Raw genomic sequence first — 17,097 nt, 5'->3', positions numbered from 1 at the left:
ACTGCTGCACAGGATTTTCTCTAGTTGTGGCAAGCAGGCGCTACTCTCTAGTTGCACGTCTTCTCGTTGCGATGGCTTCTCTTGTCATGGAGCACAGGCTCTTAGGGTGCACAGGCTTCAGTAGCTGTGATGCACTGGCTTAGTTGCTCCGTGGCATGTGGGATCTTCTTGGATCAGGGATTGAACCCGTGTCTCCTGCCTTGGCAGCTGGATTCTTTACCACTGAGCCACCAGGGAAACCCTAAATATCTTTAAAAATGTTTGAATCAAATTCTCATTAACATGTGGAAAAGAATGTGGTGCTAAGATAATCTAAGTCATATAGGTGGGAAAAATGACTACATTCTTTTTTAAGCAGATTCAATTTAGAATTATATCAATTTCTCATTTTATTAGCATGCTATGTGATAAATATCAAAGGCTATTTCTAAATGACCCAGTGTTTTATTTAGATCATTCCTTTTTTATTTAGATCTCCCTTAATTATTTCTAGCAATGTACTTTTCATTGTACAAGTCTTGCACATCTTTTGTTAACATTTCTAAATAGTTCTTCTTTTGATGCTATTGTAAATGGAATTGTTTTTGAATTTTATTTTTTAATTGTCCCACATCAGTTTATAGAAACACAATTACTTCTTACATATCGATTCTGTATCCTGCTGCATTGCTGAACTTATTTGTTCAAATATTTTTAGTGGATTCCTTATGAATTTCTATGTATGAAATTATACACAAGATCATCTGGAAGTAGAGATGTTTATATTTCTTCCTTTCCAAAGTGAATACCTTTTGTTTCTATTTATTGACTAATTTCCCTGGCTAGAACTTCCAAGACAAGTTTTAATAGAAATGGCAAAAGCAACTCTTTGTCTCATTCTTGATCTTGAAAAGTGAAAGTGAAATTTGCTCAGTCATATCCGACTCTTTGTGACCCCATGGACTATACAGTCCACGGAATTCTCCAGGCCAGAATACTGGAGTGGGTAGCCTTTCCCTTCTCCAGGGGTCTTCCCAACCCAGGGATAGAACTGGGGTCTCCTGCATTGCAGGAGGATTCTTAACCAACTAGGCTCTGAAGGAAGCCTTGCTCTTAGGAGAAAAGTAATCTGTCTTTCACCGTTGTTTTGAAATGGTGAAGTATCTTTGAAAATATCTTGATTTTTCCTGATTTTAAAAGAAGAGATTATGCAAATTCAGGATTCTTGGCTGACAATCTTTGATCTCTTTCATCAATTTGACTATGATTCATATGTCTATGTGTAGATAGATATCCCAAAGTTCATTGACTTTCTTGAATGTGTAAATTAGTATTTCAAGTTTGAGAAGTATTTGGTCATTATTTCTTCATCTGTTTATTTATTTATTTTTGCCATTTTGTTCTCTTATCCTTTTGGAATTCCTATTTTGTGTATGCTTATGGTTTCCCACAGATCTCTTAGACTATTCATTTTTACTTATTCATTTTTCTTTCTATTCCTCAAACTAGATAATGTCTATTGACATTTTTGAAGTTCATTCCTTCTTTCTTCTGTCAGCTCAAATCTGCTCCTCTCCTATATTAAATTTTTGTTTTTGTTATTGTATTTTCAATGTCAAGACTTCAATTTGACTATTTTTATAATGTTTACCTCTTTAGTAATATCTTTTATTTAAGGTGACATTATGTTCATCTTTTCCTTTAAGTTTTGATTTCTTTGAGCATATTAAAAATAGCTGATACAGTCTTTGTCTAGTAAGTCCAATATCTGGTTTCCTTAGGGACTTATTAGACAAGCACTTTATTATTTTTTAAATGATTAATAAATTTCCTAAAAATATATATTGTAACAACTGTGGTATCAGTTTCCTTTACTCAGCCACCCCCAAATTTTCTTGTTACTCTTATCATTTCTGATTATTTCTTAGCAGCATTTCTAGATTCTGTATACCCTGAAGTGTGTTGCCTCTGAGTTCTCTGCTAGTTTCTTTACTAAGTTCTAGTTTTTATTTTTAAGTCTGACTTCCTAGGCATCACACGCCTGGTTCAGTATAATTTAGTGGTCAACAATCTTATTAGTCGTCAGATAATCTTATTAGATATTTTACCTTTAAAACTTCTACCCCTTTCCAAGGGGATCTGTGTGAAAATCTAGCCTTAAAACTTCAGTCAGCTTATAAAACAGTCTTAGCTTTTATGTCCTACTTACCTAGGGCCTCAAGATCATCCAAAGGTGAATGAATGGTATCCTCCTCTCTTCCCAGGTCTTTCCTGGGCATTAGCAAATGTACAGCCTTTTAGATTTCCAAGAGTATGTCTGAGTTTTTTAAAGTTTGCTGTGACTGTCAAGTTCTGCAGGATTTCCTTTAAAATTCCTCCTTTAGTCTCTTGTTTGCCCAATTGAAATGACAACCTTAGGCAACTGACATTTTGCCAGCAGTTTGCTATAGTAAAGGCCTGAGGTAGGCTTCTCCCTAAACACAGACACAGACACACACACACACACACACACACATATGTGCACACACACTGAGTTGAATTCTAGTCCAATAAAATAATCACTACAGTCTGAGAACAGAGATTTCCCACAGTTCATCTTTGAACAAAATGTTGACTGTGCTCTGTGGATGGTGCATTTAGCAAATTTCAAAAAGCAGTCAGGTCTTTTCACTATCTGCAATGTTAACAGATTTTGGCTACCATACTACTGAACAGGGGAAGGTGAAGAAAAGGAAAGAGCTACAAGTTAAAATGTCACAGACCCCATCATCTCACTGAGTTTCAACAGTTTCTCCTTGATGGATCAATTTCAGTTTATCCTATGGCTTTGATTATTGCCAGATTTGTGCACTTGATTTTAGATTATTGATTTTAGTTTTTTCCCATAATTGTGTTGTTTGACACAAGGGCAAAATTCACTGAGATCTTTACTTTGCCATTCCAGGTGTTCACTCTCTAGTTCATTTCTCTTTCAACTGTTAAAAGCTTCTGTCTTGTTGTACTGTTTGGCCAAGTAAGGCAGATTTTCTCTCTGTGCTGTTTCTTTCACCCAAAATGCATTCCTAACGAATGCTATACATTGTAAAGGGCCACTGAAAAACCAAGTATTAAAAAGGCCTAGGAAACTTCATTGAATATGTATGTAAATATGTGGTGGTAGTGGTTTAGCCGCTAAGTCATATCCAACTCTTTGCAACCCCAAAGGCTGTAGCCTGACAGTCTCCTCTGTCCATGGGATTTCCCAGCCAACAATACTGAATTGGGTTGCCATTTCCTTCTCCAGGGGATCTTCCCGACTCAAGGATTGAACCCACATCTCTTGTTGGCAGGTATTTCCTTAGCACTGAGACACCTGAGAAGCCCATGTAAATATGTACCTACATATGTGTGCATGTCTGTAAATAAATAAGTACTTATACTTTCCTTTCTTTGTTCTAAAAATGATTTAAAAGAACAACAGCTATTTTAGCATGATGCCTTCCACTGAAAAAAATTGGCCAGAATAATTTGGCAGCTGATAGTAAACTTGGACCAAAATGTTACATGATTTTTCAAAAAGAGATTTATAAAGATAATCATAAAGTAACTATTTTTTCTACCACTAGTAATGCTATGGGTTTGTTTGTTTGTTTGTTTTCTGCCATTAGGTGAAAATTCAGTTAGCTCCTCTAGATACTTTATAGAAATTTTTTAAAAAGACAGAGCTATTATCAGTTTGAGTCACAAACACTCTCTCAATTCAGTAATCAAAATGATTCAGTTTAATAATCTATACTGATCAAAGTAGAACTTATCCTCATACATTTCCTAAGCTGAACTTACTGAAATCAGGTATACACCTTTAGAAAAGAATTGCAAGTAACTTTTCTCTTTCTCCCTCATTTCTGGCCCTTACACACAAACTACTAATTCTTATTCCCTCTTCTGAGGTTTCAGGAAAGGAAGAGAAAAGAAATATTGTGAACTGAAACAACCTTACTTGGGGAGTTGCAGTCCCTGCTGTGTTCTGTCCAGTCATGGGACTTTTTGCCCTCTGTTACTGAGAACCTCAGGCAGCCACACCCGTGGGCACATGCCCAGGGACTGTTCCTGCCCTGTGCTCCCTCCCTCTGCCTTTTACTACTCAGCTGCCAAGATCTTGGAGGGCTGAGTATTCCCCAGGTACTTCAGTTGTGCCTTATGTGAAGTTCAGAAGACCCACTGTTCTGGTTGCCACCCTGTAGATGTGAGTGTTGATCCAGTACAATTTTTGCAAGAATGAATCAGGATTTTCATGACCAAGTGGTAGGGAAGAGAGGTTTTTCCTCCTCAGTTTCTACCTGTTGTAGCCTGAAGTTTCTTTGAAGCTCACAAAGAAAGGAAATCCATTGAGAACAGTCTGCCAAGAGATCAAGCTCTGAGCCTTTGGAGTGGGAGCACTGGCACCCACTAGACTACCTAGACTACCCAGACAACTAACCCTAGAGAGTATCAAATAGTGAGAACTCACACAAAGGAAAACACGTGGCATGACCCAACCACCAGTAGTACCTTGTGCAGGATGCCTCATCTAAACAACAAGCAAAACAAAAATACAAACCCAATCATTAGCAGACAGGATTACCACCTCACTCAGTCTTGCCCATCAGAGGAAAAATCAACAAACAAAAACTCAGCACAAATCTTACCCTATACAAAGCTTACAGAAACCATTGGACCAACCTTAGGAGGGCAGAAATCAAAAGGAAGAAAGAATTCAACCTTGAAGGCTGGAAAAAGGGGACCTCAAACACAATAAGTTAAAAAAAAATAATAATGAAAAGATAGAGAAATACTACACAAATGAAGGAACAAACTAAAAACACAGAAGCCCAAATAAATGAAGAGGAACTAGACAACCTACCTGAAAAAGAATCAGAATAATGATAGTGAAGATGATCAAAAACCTTGAAAACAAAATGGAGAAAATGCAAGAATCAATTAACAAAGACCTAGAAGAATTAAAGAATAAACATACAAACAACACAATTACTGAAATTAAACATACTCTAGAAGGAATCAATAGCAGAATATCTGAAGCAAAAGAATGAATCAGTGAGCTAGAAGATAAAATGGTGGAAATAACTTCTGAAGAGCAGAATAAAGTAAAGATTGAAAAGAACTGAGGATAGTCTCAGAGACCTCTGGGACAATATCAAATGCACCAATATTCAAATTATAGGAGTCCCAGAAGAAGAAGAGAAAAAGAAAGGGTATGAGAAAATTTTTGAAGAGATTATAGTTGAAAGTTTCCCCAACATGGAAAAGGAAATAGTCAATCAAGTCCAAGAAGCACAAACATTCCCATACAGGATAAACCCACCAAGGAGAAACACACCAAGACACGTACTAATCAAATTAACAAAGACTAAACACAAAGAAAAAATATTAAAAGCAGCAAGGGAGAAGCAACAAGTAACATACAGGGGAAACCCCATACACGTAACAGCTGATCTTCCAGCAGAAACTTAGCAGGCCAGAAGGGAATGGCAGGGTATATTTTAAGTACTGGAAGGGAAAAATCTACAACCAAGATTACTGTCCCCAACAAGGATCTCATTCAAAATTGATGGAGAAATAATAAGCTTTTCAGAAAAGCAAAAGTTAAGAGAATTCAGTACCACCAAACCAGCTTTACAACAAATGTCAAAGGGGCTCATATAGTTAAGAAATACAAGAGAAGAAAGATCTACAAAATCAACCCCAAACAATTAAGAAAATGGCAATAGGAACATATATATATCAATAATTACTTTAAATGTAAATAGATTAAGTGTTCCAACCAAAAGACACAGACTGGCTGAATGGATACAAAAATAAGACCCGTATATATGCTGTCTACAAGAAATCCACTTCAGACCTAAAGATACATATAGACTGAAAGTGAGAGGATGGAAAAATATATTCCATACAAATAGGAAGCAAAAGAAAGCTGGAGTAGCAATCCTCATATCAGACAAAATAGACCTTAAAATAAAGAAGATTACAAGAGATAAGGAAGGACATTACATAATGATCAAGGCATCAATCCAAGAGGAAGACAAAAATTCTTTGACAAAATTCAGCACCCATTTCTGATTAAAAATCTTTTAAAAATGGGCATAGACGGAACCTACCTCAACACAGTAAAGGCCACATATGATAAGCCCACAGCAAACATTATTCTCAGTAGTGAAAAATTGAAAGCATTTCCCCTAAGATCAGGAACAAGACAAGGGTGTCCACTTCCACCACTATTATTCAACATAGTTCCAGAAGTCCAAGCTACAGCAATCAGAGAAGAAAAAGAAATAAAAGGAATTCAGATTGGAAAAGAAGAAGTAAAGCTCTCACTGTTTGCAGATGACATGATACTGTACATAGAAAACCCTAAAGATAGTATCAGAAAATTACTAGAGCTAAGGAGTGAATTTAGCAAAGTTGCAGGATACAAAATCAATACACAGAAATCACTTGCATTTCTATATACTAACAATGAAAAATCAGAAAGAGAAATTAAGGAATCAATCCCATTCACCATTGCAACAAAAACAGTTAAATATCTAGGAATAAACTTACCCAAGGAGACAAAAGAACTGTACACAGAAAAATATAAGATATTAATGAAAGATACCAAAGACATACCAAAGACATAAACAGATGGAGAGATATTCCATGTTCATGGGTAGGAAGAATCAATATTGTGAAAATGACTATACTACCAAATGCAATCTACAGATTCAATGTGATCCCTATCAAATTACCAAAGGCATTTTCCCTGAACTAGAAAAAAAACTTTCACAATTCATATGGAAACACAAAAGACCCTGAAGAGCCAAAGCAGTCTTGAGAAAGTAGAATGGAGCTGGAGGAATCAACCTTCCTGCCTTCAGATTACACTACAAAGCTACAGTCATCAAGACAGTATGGTACTGGCACAAAAACAGAAATATAGACAAATAGAACAAGCTAGAAAGCCCAGAAATAAACCCATGCACCCACGGGTATCTTATTTTTGACAAAGGAGGCAAGAATATACATTGGGGCAAAGACAGCCTCTTCAATAAATGGTGCTGGGAAAACTGGACAGCTACATGTAAAATAATGAAATTAGAACACTTCCTAACGCGATACACAAAGATAAACTCAAATGGATTAAAGACCTGAATGTAGACCAGAAACTATAAAACTCTTAGAGGACAACATAGGCCAAACACTCGATGACATAAATCAAGGCAAGATCCTCTATGACCCACCTCCTAGAATAATGAAAATAAAAACAAAAGTAAAAAAGTGGGACCTGACTAAACTTAAAAGCTTTTGCACAGCCAAGGAAACTATAAGCAAGGTGAAAAGACAACACTCGGAATGAGAGAAAATAATAGCAAATTAAACAACTTGACAAAGGATTAATTTCCAAAATATACAAGAAGCTCATACAACTCAATGCCAGAAAAACAAACAACCCAATCAAAAAGTGGGGAAAAGACCTAAACAGACACTCTCCAGAGAAAGCAAACACATTAAAAGATGTTCAACTTTGTTGATTATTAGAGAAATGCAAATCAAAACTACAATGAGATATCACCTCACACCAGTCAGAATGGCCATCAACAAACAGTCTACAAACAATAAGTTCTGGAGAGGGTTGGAGAAAAGGGAACACTCTTGCACTGTTGGTGGGAATGTAAATTGATACAGCCACTATGGAAGACCGTATGGAGATTCCTTTAAAAACTAGAAATAAAACCACCATATGATCCAGCAATCACACTCCTAGGCATATACCCTGAGGAAACCAAAATTGAAAAAGACACATGTACCCCATTGCTCATTGCAGCACTATTTACAATAGCTAGAGCATGGAAGCAACCTAGCTGTCCATTGGCAGATGAATGGATAAAGAAGTTGGGTACATATACACAATGGAATACTATTCAGCCATAAAAAGGAATGCATTTGAGTCTGTTCTGATGAGGTAGATGAACTTAGAACCTATTATATAGACTGAAGTGAGTCAGAAAGAGAAAGATAAATATCGTATTCTAACGCATATATATGGAATCTAGAAAAATGATACTGAAGATTTATTCACAGGGCAGCAATGGAGAAACAGACATAGAGAATAGACATATGGACATGGGGAGAGGGCAGGAGAGGGTGAGATGTATGGAAAGAGTAACATGGAAATCTACATTACAATATATAAAACATAGCCAACAGGAATTTGCTGTATGGCTCAGGAAACTCAAACAGGGGCTCTGAATCACTCTAGAGGGATGGGATGGGGAGGGAGATGAGAGGGAGGTTCAAAAGGGGATATATGTATATCTATGGCTGGATTCATGCTTAAGCTTGACAGAAAACAACAAAATTCTGTAAAGCAATTATCCTTCAATAAAAAAATAAATTAAAAGAAAAAAGAGATATCAATTTTGGAGATACAATGAAAGCATATTCAATACTGAATTTGTTCAAAAGATGGGAGGAAAAAAGAGAAAATGGAGCCAAGAACAGATGAAACCATAAATTAAAAAGCAAAACCTCTTACTTGACTAGTATAATCAAAAGACACCTTCTGGCCGAGAGATAGTTAAATCTGAGTCTTTTTTCTATGAAACTTCCAAGCTTGGGTTTTTCGTGATACCCTCCATCCAGGTTTTTTACTCAATAGAGTGTTGTTCCTTTTGCTAAAGACTCCAACTTTGCCTCAAAATTCCTTGAGAGGCCGCTTGCACTTCTATAGCTGTTCCATCCCACATGCCCCCCCGTTAGCCTAACCTTGAAAGCCAACTGTTTCAGTCATGTCCAACTCTTAGCAACCCCATGAATCACAGCATGCCAGGCCTCCCTGTCCATCACCAACTTCCGGAGTTCACTCAAACTCATGTCCATCAAGTCGGTGGACATCCAGCCATCTCATCTTCTGCCATCCCTTTCTCCTCCTGCCCACAATCTCTCCCAGCATCAGGGTCTTTTCCAATGAGTCAGGTCTTCGCATGAGGTGGACAAAGTACTGGAGTTTCAGCTTCAGCATCAGCCCTTCCAATGAACACCCAGGACTGATCTCCTTTAGGATGGACTGGTTGGATCTCCTTGCAGTCCAAGGGACTCTCAAGAGTCTTCTCCAACACCACAGTTCAAAAGCATCAATTTTTTGGTGCTCAGCTTTTTTCACAGTCCAACTCTCACATCCATACCTGACCACTGGAAAAACCACAGCCTTGACTAGACAGACATTTGTTGGCAAACTATTGTCTCTTTTACTGCTACTTTTCCTTGTTATTTAGCTATTTGGGCATCATTCTTTGACTCTTGAATCAGACCTAAGCTTCTTACAATCAGAAATTAGGTCACTTGTTCTTTATGACCTAGAATCATCTCTATTGCTATCAACATTTGAGTAAAAATGTGCAAAAAAAAAAAAAAAAAATGGGCTTCCGAGGTGTTTCAGTGAGTAAAGAATCCACCAGTAACGCAGGACACAAGAGATGAGGGTTTGATCCCTGGGTAGGAAAGATCCCCTGGAGGAGGGCATGGCAACCTACTCCGGCATTCTTACTTGGAGAACCCCATGGACAGAGGAGTCTGGCTAACTATAGTCCCTAGGGTTGCAAAGAGTCCTACACGACTGAAGCAACTGAGTGTGCACACAAATGTACACCAATGAAATTCTAGTTGGTGTAACAATAACTAATAGTAGCTAACACTTACTGAACACATATTAGGTATTGCTCAAGAATATAGTTACTTCACATATATTGATAATTTTACATATATTATCATATGTAATCACTTTATAGGGCAGGTAAAGCAAACCCTTAGAGAAGGCAGTATCTCCATGTTATATATGATGAAGATGAGTTCCAGAAGATCAGGCAAATGACTTAAGAATATACAGCTAATGGGTGGCAGAATTAAAGAGTCCAATTCTAAAATACCTATACTTTGGTATTTTAACATTCTAGTTATCCCTAACATACTCAACATACTAGTATCCCTAACATATTCAACACACTACTATGTTTGGCATCCCTAACAATCTCAAGAATCAAAACACTAAGATCATGGCATCCAGTCCCATCACTTCAGGCAAATAGATGAGGAAGCAATGGAAATAGTGACAGACTTTATTTTGGGGGATTCCAAAATCATTGCAGCTGGTGACTGCAGCCATGAAATTAAAAGACACTAGCTCCTTGGAAGAAAAGTTATGACCAACCTAGACAGTATATTAAAAAGCAGAGACATCACTTTGCCAACAAAGGTCCAGCTAGTCAAAGCTATGGTTTTTCCAGTAATCATGTATGGATGTGAGAGCTGGAATATAAAGAAAGTTGAGCATTGAAGAATTGATACTTTTGAACTGTGGTGTTGGAGAAGACTCTTGAGAGTCCCTTGGACTGCAAAGAGATCCAATCAGTCCACCCTAAAGAAATCAGTCCTGAATATTCATTGGAAGGACTGACGCTGAAGTTGAAACTCCAGTACTTTGGCTACCATCAGCAAAGAACTGACTCATTGGAAAAAACCCTGATGCTAGGAAAGATTGAAGGCAGGAGGAGAAGGGGACGACAGAGGATGAGATGGTTGAATGGCATCAGCGACCCGACGCAATGGACATGAGTTTGAGCAAGCTCTGGGAGTTGGTGATGGACAGGGAAGCCTGGCGTGCTGTAGTCCATGGGATCACAAAGAGTTGGACATGACTGAGCAGCTGATCTAAACTGAACTGAACTGAGCTGAACATACTAGTGGCTCTGACACTAACTTTTCCCATGGTCCTAAAAAAACCTTTTTTTCATCCTCAATTGTCCTTTTTACAAAATGAGGACAGACTGAAGCACCAAAGACCACACTCCTGCTTTGTCATGCTATGGTTCAGTGAAGACATCTCTAATCACATCCTCTCTATAAAGCTCTGCCCATTAAAACTGTCATGGGCGAATTGCCTTGAACAACAATAAGAACAGTCTCTTCTCTCCACACCTATCACTTCACTTCATTCTTAAAGCATTTCTAAGCTATAACAGAATCTCCAGGAATAGAGCCTTAAACACAGGTGCAAAACTAACAAGAAAATGCTGCATTCTGACTCTTTAAAACTTCAATATTTTAGTGTTCCTTGACCTTGAGATACCTGAATTCAGCACATGAACTTATGTAGCCCTGAAAACCTAATAGTAGGACCAGAATAAATAAGAAGCAGCAAAAAAGTGCAAAACACTATTATCTGCTAACTCTTAAAAAAAAAAAAAAATCATTCCCTATCACTTTCTTCAAGACAAATTTTCTCAGTGGTTATATCATCTCTGCCCACCTCCCATCCATCATTGTTCTCTTTCCTTGGTTTTCCAAACTCCTCCTTCTTAATACATAAACAGGTTTGCTTAATCCTTTAAAATACACTTTCTTTTGTGTGCTGATCCGAACTTGACACAGAACTCTCATTTGTGAGCTGTCTGAAGAGTATCAACAGAGGTCTTGGCAGTACAGCACATGCAAGTTGGAAGTATCCAGAATACAGGTGTGACCTAAAAATGTCTCAAGTGTGAGAAATGCAGGCTTATCTCTTGACAAAACATAGATTTAATCTCATCAAAGTGTCACTTGACAAGAGTTTATAGGACTGATGCTGAAGCTCCAATACTTTGGCCACCTGATGCAAAAAGCTGACTCATTGGAAAAGACCCCGGTGTTAGGAAAGATTGAGGGCAGGAGGAGAAGGGGTCAACAGAGGATGAGATGGTTGGATGACATCACCGAGTCAATGGGCATGAGTTTGAGCAAACTCCAGGAGATAGTGAAGGACAAGGAAACCTGGCATGCCACAGTCCATGGAGTCTCAAAGAGTCAGACACAATTGAATGAGTGAACAGCAAACAACAAACAAATCAACTATGGAGAAGCAGGAGAGCAGCTTGGATCTGCTGCCATCTTCAAAGTCAGCATTCAGCCTAGACTGACAGGCAGCATGTTTTCAGCTCTATAGCTCACTATCATTGAGTTTCATGAATGGGATTTGTGCATCTGTTCAGTATCTTGCACCCACTTCAGTAGTTTCTGGCCTGGATATCCATAACAAGTTGATATGCAGCAAGACCGATAAACACAGTTGGTAGAGGTTTAGGGATAACAAGTACCATGGAAAAGTGTCCATGCGAGACAAAGAGCTCTACTTGGCTCCAGAGATCCAGACCGTATCTTGACCAGGTACGTCTATCTTTTATTAGCATTAAAAGTCAGGGGCTTCACAATCTTCAATGAGAAAATTGTACTGAGTTTGCATAATATGATAAGCAAGACAAGTTAGAATCTATAGTCAACTAAAATGATTCATAACTACCAGAACATGCTGTGCTTATCCAAAAATCAGTTCAATTTGGCTTTGGATTATGTCACTTGAAAAACAGATAAAGCAAAATTTACTTAACAGGTTCACAGTTATGCAATTAGTCAAAGAGGGCCCTGAATCTAAAGTCTAGGTCTTCTCACTCCCATTAAGAAGATCTTGTATTTTTATCAGATTACTGTCAATTTGTCAGCAAATTCTAGTATTTGACAGAATAAGAAATTAGAATAGATATGGTTGCAAAGAAAGGAAGAAGATATAGTCTTGGGGTTCTCAGAAAAGTTAGATCCTACTGAAGATAGTAACAGAGGAGAATAAGAAAATAGGCTAGAATGTTTCATGCAGAAGGAATAAAACACATCCACTCATTTTGGGCTTCCCAGGTGGTGCTAGGGGTAAAGAACCCAACTGCCAGTGCAGGACACATAAGAGACATGGGTTCAGTCCTGGGTTGGGAAGGTCCCCTAAAGGAGGGCATGCATCCACTCCAGTATTCTTACCTGGAGAATCCCCATGGACAGGGGAGCTTGGCAGGCTACAGCCCATGGGGTTGCAAAGAGTCAGACATGACTGAAGTTACTTAGCACACACTAATTATTTTAGTTAATTATTTATCTATTATGATTTAGCAACAGGCCTTCCCTGGTGGCTCAAACAATAAAGAAGCAGGAGACCCAAGTCACCTACATGACTGCAGGACTTAGCAAATCAGTTTATTTCTTAAAATTCTGTAAGTCCATGAGTCTTATATATGACATTCCAGTTAATTATTACCTAAAAAGCTTAAGTCTGAATGTGGGATTCTGTCACAAACATTCATGTAAGCCAACTGCTCCTCTTGCAGCAACCTCCTCTGAAAAAGCAGACAGAGCAGAATTGATGCAGCTGGAAGTCTAAAGCATTTTATAGAAGAATCTGAGTTCAGCAGAAAATTTTATCATCAAGTTTCTTTTCTAAAAATTTCTATACACATGTGAATTATAAGAGCCAAAATAATTAGATCACATATAATAGTAATGCATGCATTATAAACTCAAGGTAGTGTGAATGATAGCTGATATTTATGCCCTAAGAATTATGAAATAATTTTTCTACCTCCTCCCATTTAATGAGCTTCTTCTTCACATATCCATTGGGTTTTCAACTTCTGACAAGTGCCGCTATGGAAAAGGAAAAAGAGGGGAAAAAATGAGCACTTCTCAAAGTTTGAAAAGCTTATTAACACCAACAAACTTCACACCTGATTTTTTTCTCACGTAAGTATTAAATTTCAGCAGAATTTATTAACTCAGTTCAAAAAACGTTTCCAGGGACACGGCTTCTTCCTATCTTCTAGTTTTGCATCTTTGATCTGTTTTCTTTCAACTATATGCTTGTTTCTCATTGTCACAAGTTAGCTGCTGCTGTTCTTTGTAGGACAAACAATGCATTGTAGGAGTCACAAAAGTGTTGAGCTATAGGAGAAAACAAAAATAGTTCCTCCACTGTCAGTATTTACCAGTGAGAAAAAGCTTCCCAAAAAAACCCTTCAATAGACCTTCTCTCACATCTCATTTGCCAAAATTACCTTAAATGTCAATGATAAAATCATTCATAGTCAAGGACAATGGTTAACATCCATCAAGATCCACTTCCTCCTTGCGCAGATAAAATCAAGTTTACACGTCTGCCTGCATTCAAAGGAAGAATAACCAAAAGTATCTTCTCATTTGACATACCTACTTGCCATCCAGCAGCTTTGCCTGAGTACTTTGCAGTAAACCTCAAGCATGTCATTTTCCCCATAGATTAGCATGCAACCTAATAAGAACACCATGCCATAATTACACCTCATAGAATTAACAGTGACCCAGTGCCAATGCAGGAGACATGGGGTCAGTCCCTGGGCTGGGAAGAACCCTCGGAGAAGGAAGTAGCAACCCACTCCAGTATTCTCACCTGGGAAATTCCATGGACAGAGGCGCCTGGCAGGCTACAGTCCATGGGGTCGCAAAAGAGTCGGACACAAATTAGCAACTAAACACCACCACACCATTTGATGAAGGATAAAAATTCCAAAGAGCAAGACAGGATGAAAATCCAAGAGGTCAGGAGTCACAGGAAATGACTATGGTGTGAAGTATGGAATAGGAGCTAATATGGCAAAGTGTGGAATAATTAAAACCAGCAGCTGGAGCAGTTTTTTTAAGTTATATGAGAAACACAGATAAGGGAAAACCTGAGGCCAGATATTACTGCCAATTTTATTAGTGTGCAAATGTTACCATGTGACTTCATTTAAATAAGTTAACAACCCCGCACCTTCAGGCACCATCATGCTTCCTTCCCTCCCCCCAAAAAAGGCTCAGACGAGATTTAGCATATGCCATTACTTTTAAGAACATTAAGATACTTAAGTGCTAATCTTTCATTATTATGAGATGACATCACATGGAAAAGGTGCTAAACAGCTCTTAAGCAACATTTTTAAAATAAAAATTGAAGATAACTGGAGTGATCACCAACTGCCACAGAGGTGCCAAACCATGAATTAGACATTTAACTTGGAGCAGAAAAGAAAGAAAAAGAAAAGCATTTTTAAAACTTGAAGATAATCAGAAGAATTAATGTTTTTCAGCTGTTGTTGTTGGAGAAGACTCTTGAGAGTCCCTTGGACTGCAAGGAGATCAAACCAGTCCATCCTAAAGGAAATCAATCTTGAATATTCATTGGAAGGACTGATGCTGAACCTGAAGCTCCAATATTTTGGCCATCTGATGCTAAGAGCCAAATCATTAGAAAAGACCCTGATAGAAGGCAGGAGGAGAAGGGGATGACAGAGGACGAGATGATTGGAAGGTATCACCTACTCAATGGACGTGAGTTTGAGCAAGCTCCGGGAGTTGGTGACAGACAGGAAAGCCTGGCATGCTGCAGTTTGTGGGGTCGCAGAATCAGACACGATTAAGCAACTGAATGGTGACAACCAAGATAGTCAGAAAGACATTTGTGAACATGCTAATAATAGGTTTATCTTCATAGGCACCGTGGGCATCCAAGGTAGGCTTTGGAAAGTGAATTGTTAAACTAACAGAGGTTTTTTGATGGGCTATTCACAATAGTTAAAAGATCTTTAGGTTTGGAATCAAACAAACTTAAGCTTGTATGCACTCATTCGTTTTAGTCGTGTCTGACTCTTTGAGACTCTATGGACTGTAACCTGCCAGGTTCCTCTGTCCCTGGGATTTCCAGGCAGAAAACTAGAGTGGGTTAGCATGCTCTCCTCCAGGGGATCTTTCTGGCCTAGGGCTGGAACCTGTGTCTCCTGCTTCTCCTGCATTGGTTAGATTCTTTATCGCTGAGCCACCAGGGAAACCCTAAATTCAAGTTTACTCCCTGGCTTTACTGATCACTAACTTTAATCACATTACCTAATCTTTGCAAGGATCAGTGTAATCTCATAGTAGGAGGACAGCAATGTAGGAGTCTTGGATACTTGGAAAAGAGCTAGAGACAACGCCTAGCACAGTGGTGAACGTAACAGCCAAGAGTGAGAGCAGTAATGGAAGCAAGTAGTGTTGGAGGCGGCAGTGGCTGTGCATGGCCAGAGGTGGTGACAGAGGAAGAAAGTGTCATAAAGCCATGTTAGCAACCATACAGGGCATCTGTTAACATATCATTGACTATATAGAAGAAATATACTAATGAATAAAGAATAGTCTCTATATATCAATGAGCATTATCCTTTGAGAAAATGTTCTCCTTAAGAAATGCCATGAAATAGTGAAGGAAGACGAGAATACCTCCACAACCACTCAGATGCTTCCATCAGAGAGGTGATAGACCACTTCTACATAGAGTTTCAGGCAAGAACTATGGAGTGAGATCACTGGGCAGGTCAGGGGAATATTAATTAAGGCTTCAAAAGCAGCACAAGTTGTGATATGAGGAATGAATTAGAGATATACTTTAAAAGAGAAAAAATCTAATATGCAATAAAGCAGCAGGACTGAAACAAGAGAGTGTGGAACTAAGAAATATTTGTCCTTTGAAATAATGCCATTTGCAGCAACAAGATGCAGCTAGAGATTATCATACTAAGCAAAGTAAACCAGAAGGAGAAAGACAAATACCATATAATGTGTGTGGTATATGATACAAATACCATATAATTCGACTTATACGTGGAATCTAAGATACAAATGAGCCTATCTATGAAACAGAGAATCACAGACATAGAGAAGAGATGAGCCAAGGGGGAGGGGGTTGGGGAAAGGATGGAGTGGGAGATTGGGGGTAGCAGATGTAAGCTTTTACATTAATATACAGAATGGACAAACAAAACAAAATCTTACTGTATAGCACAGAAAACTATATTCAATATCCAATGATAAATTATAAAAGAAAAGTATGTGTGTATATATATATATATATATATATATATATATATATATATATATATATATATATATAAACTGGGAACTGGGTCACCTTACTCCAGAAATGAACACAACTCTGTAAATCAACTATAGTCCAATTTTAAAAAAGAAATAATTATTGTTTTTCAAGCAAATTTTTCTCAAGTCTGAAAGTGATATTCTCCACTAGACTCATTATTACTTTCTCCATAGCTGATTAAACTCTCTGCCTCCCAGTTCTGCTTTTCTCACTCCAGTAATTCATTAACAATTATTAGACACAGCTTTATGAAAGTAGAGTTGCTTTTGGAAAGCTGTGTAACAAATCACTGCTACCAAAAGGAATGGGATGGAATAGCAGAAAAGGATGAG

This window comes from Muntiacus reevesi, chromosome 10 (genome assembly GCF_963930625.1).
Source record: "Muntiacus reevesi chromosome 10, mMunRee1.1, whole genome shotgun sequence".
Lineage (NCBI taxonomy): Eukaryota > Metazoa > Chordata > Mammalia > Artiodactyla > Cervidae > Muntiacus > Muntiacus reevesi.
Note: the sequence above shows the minus strand (reverse complement) of the source record.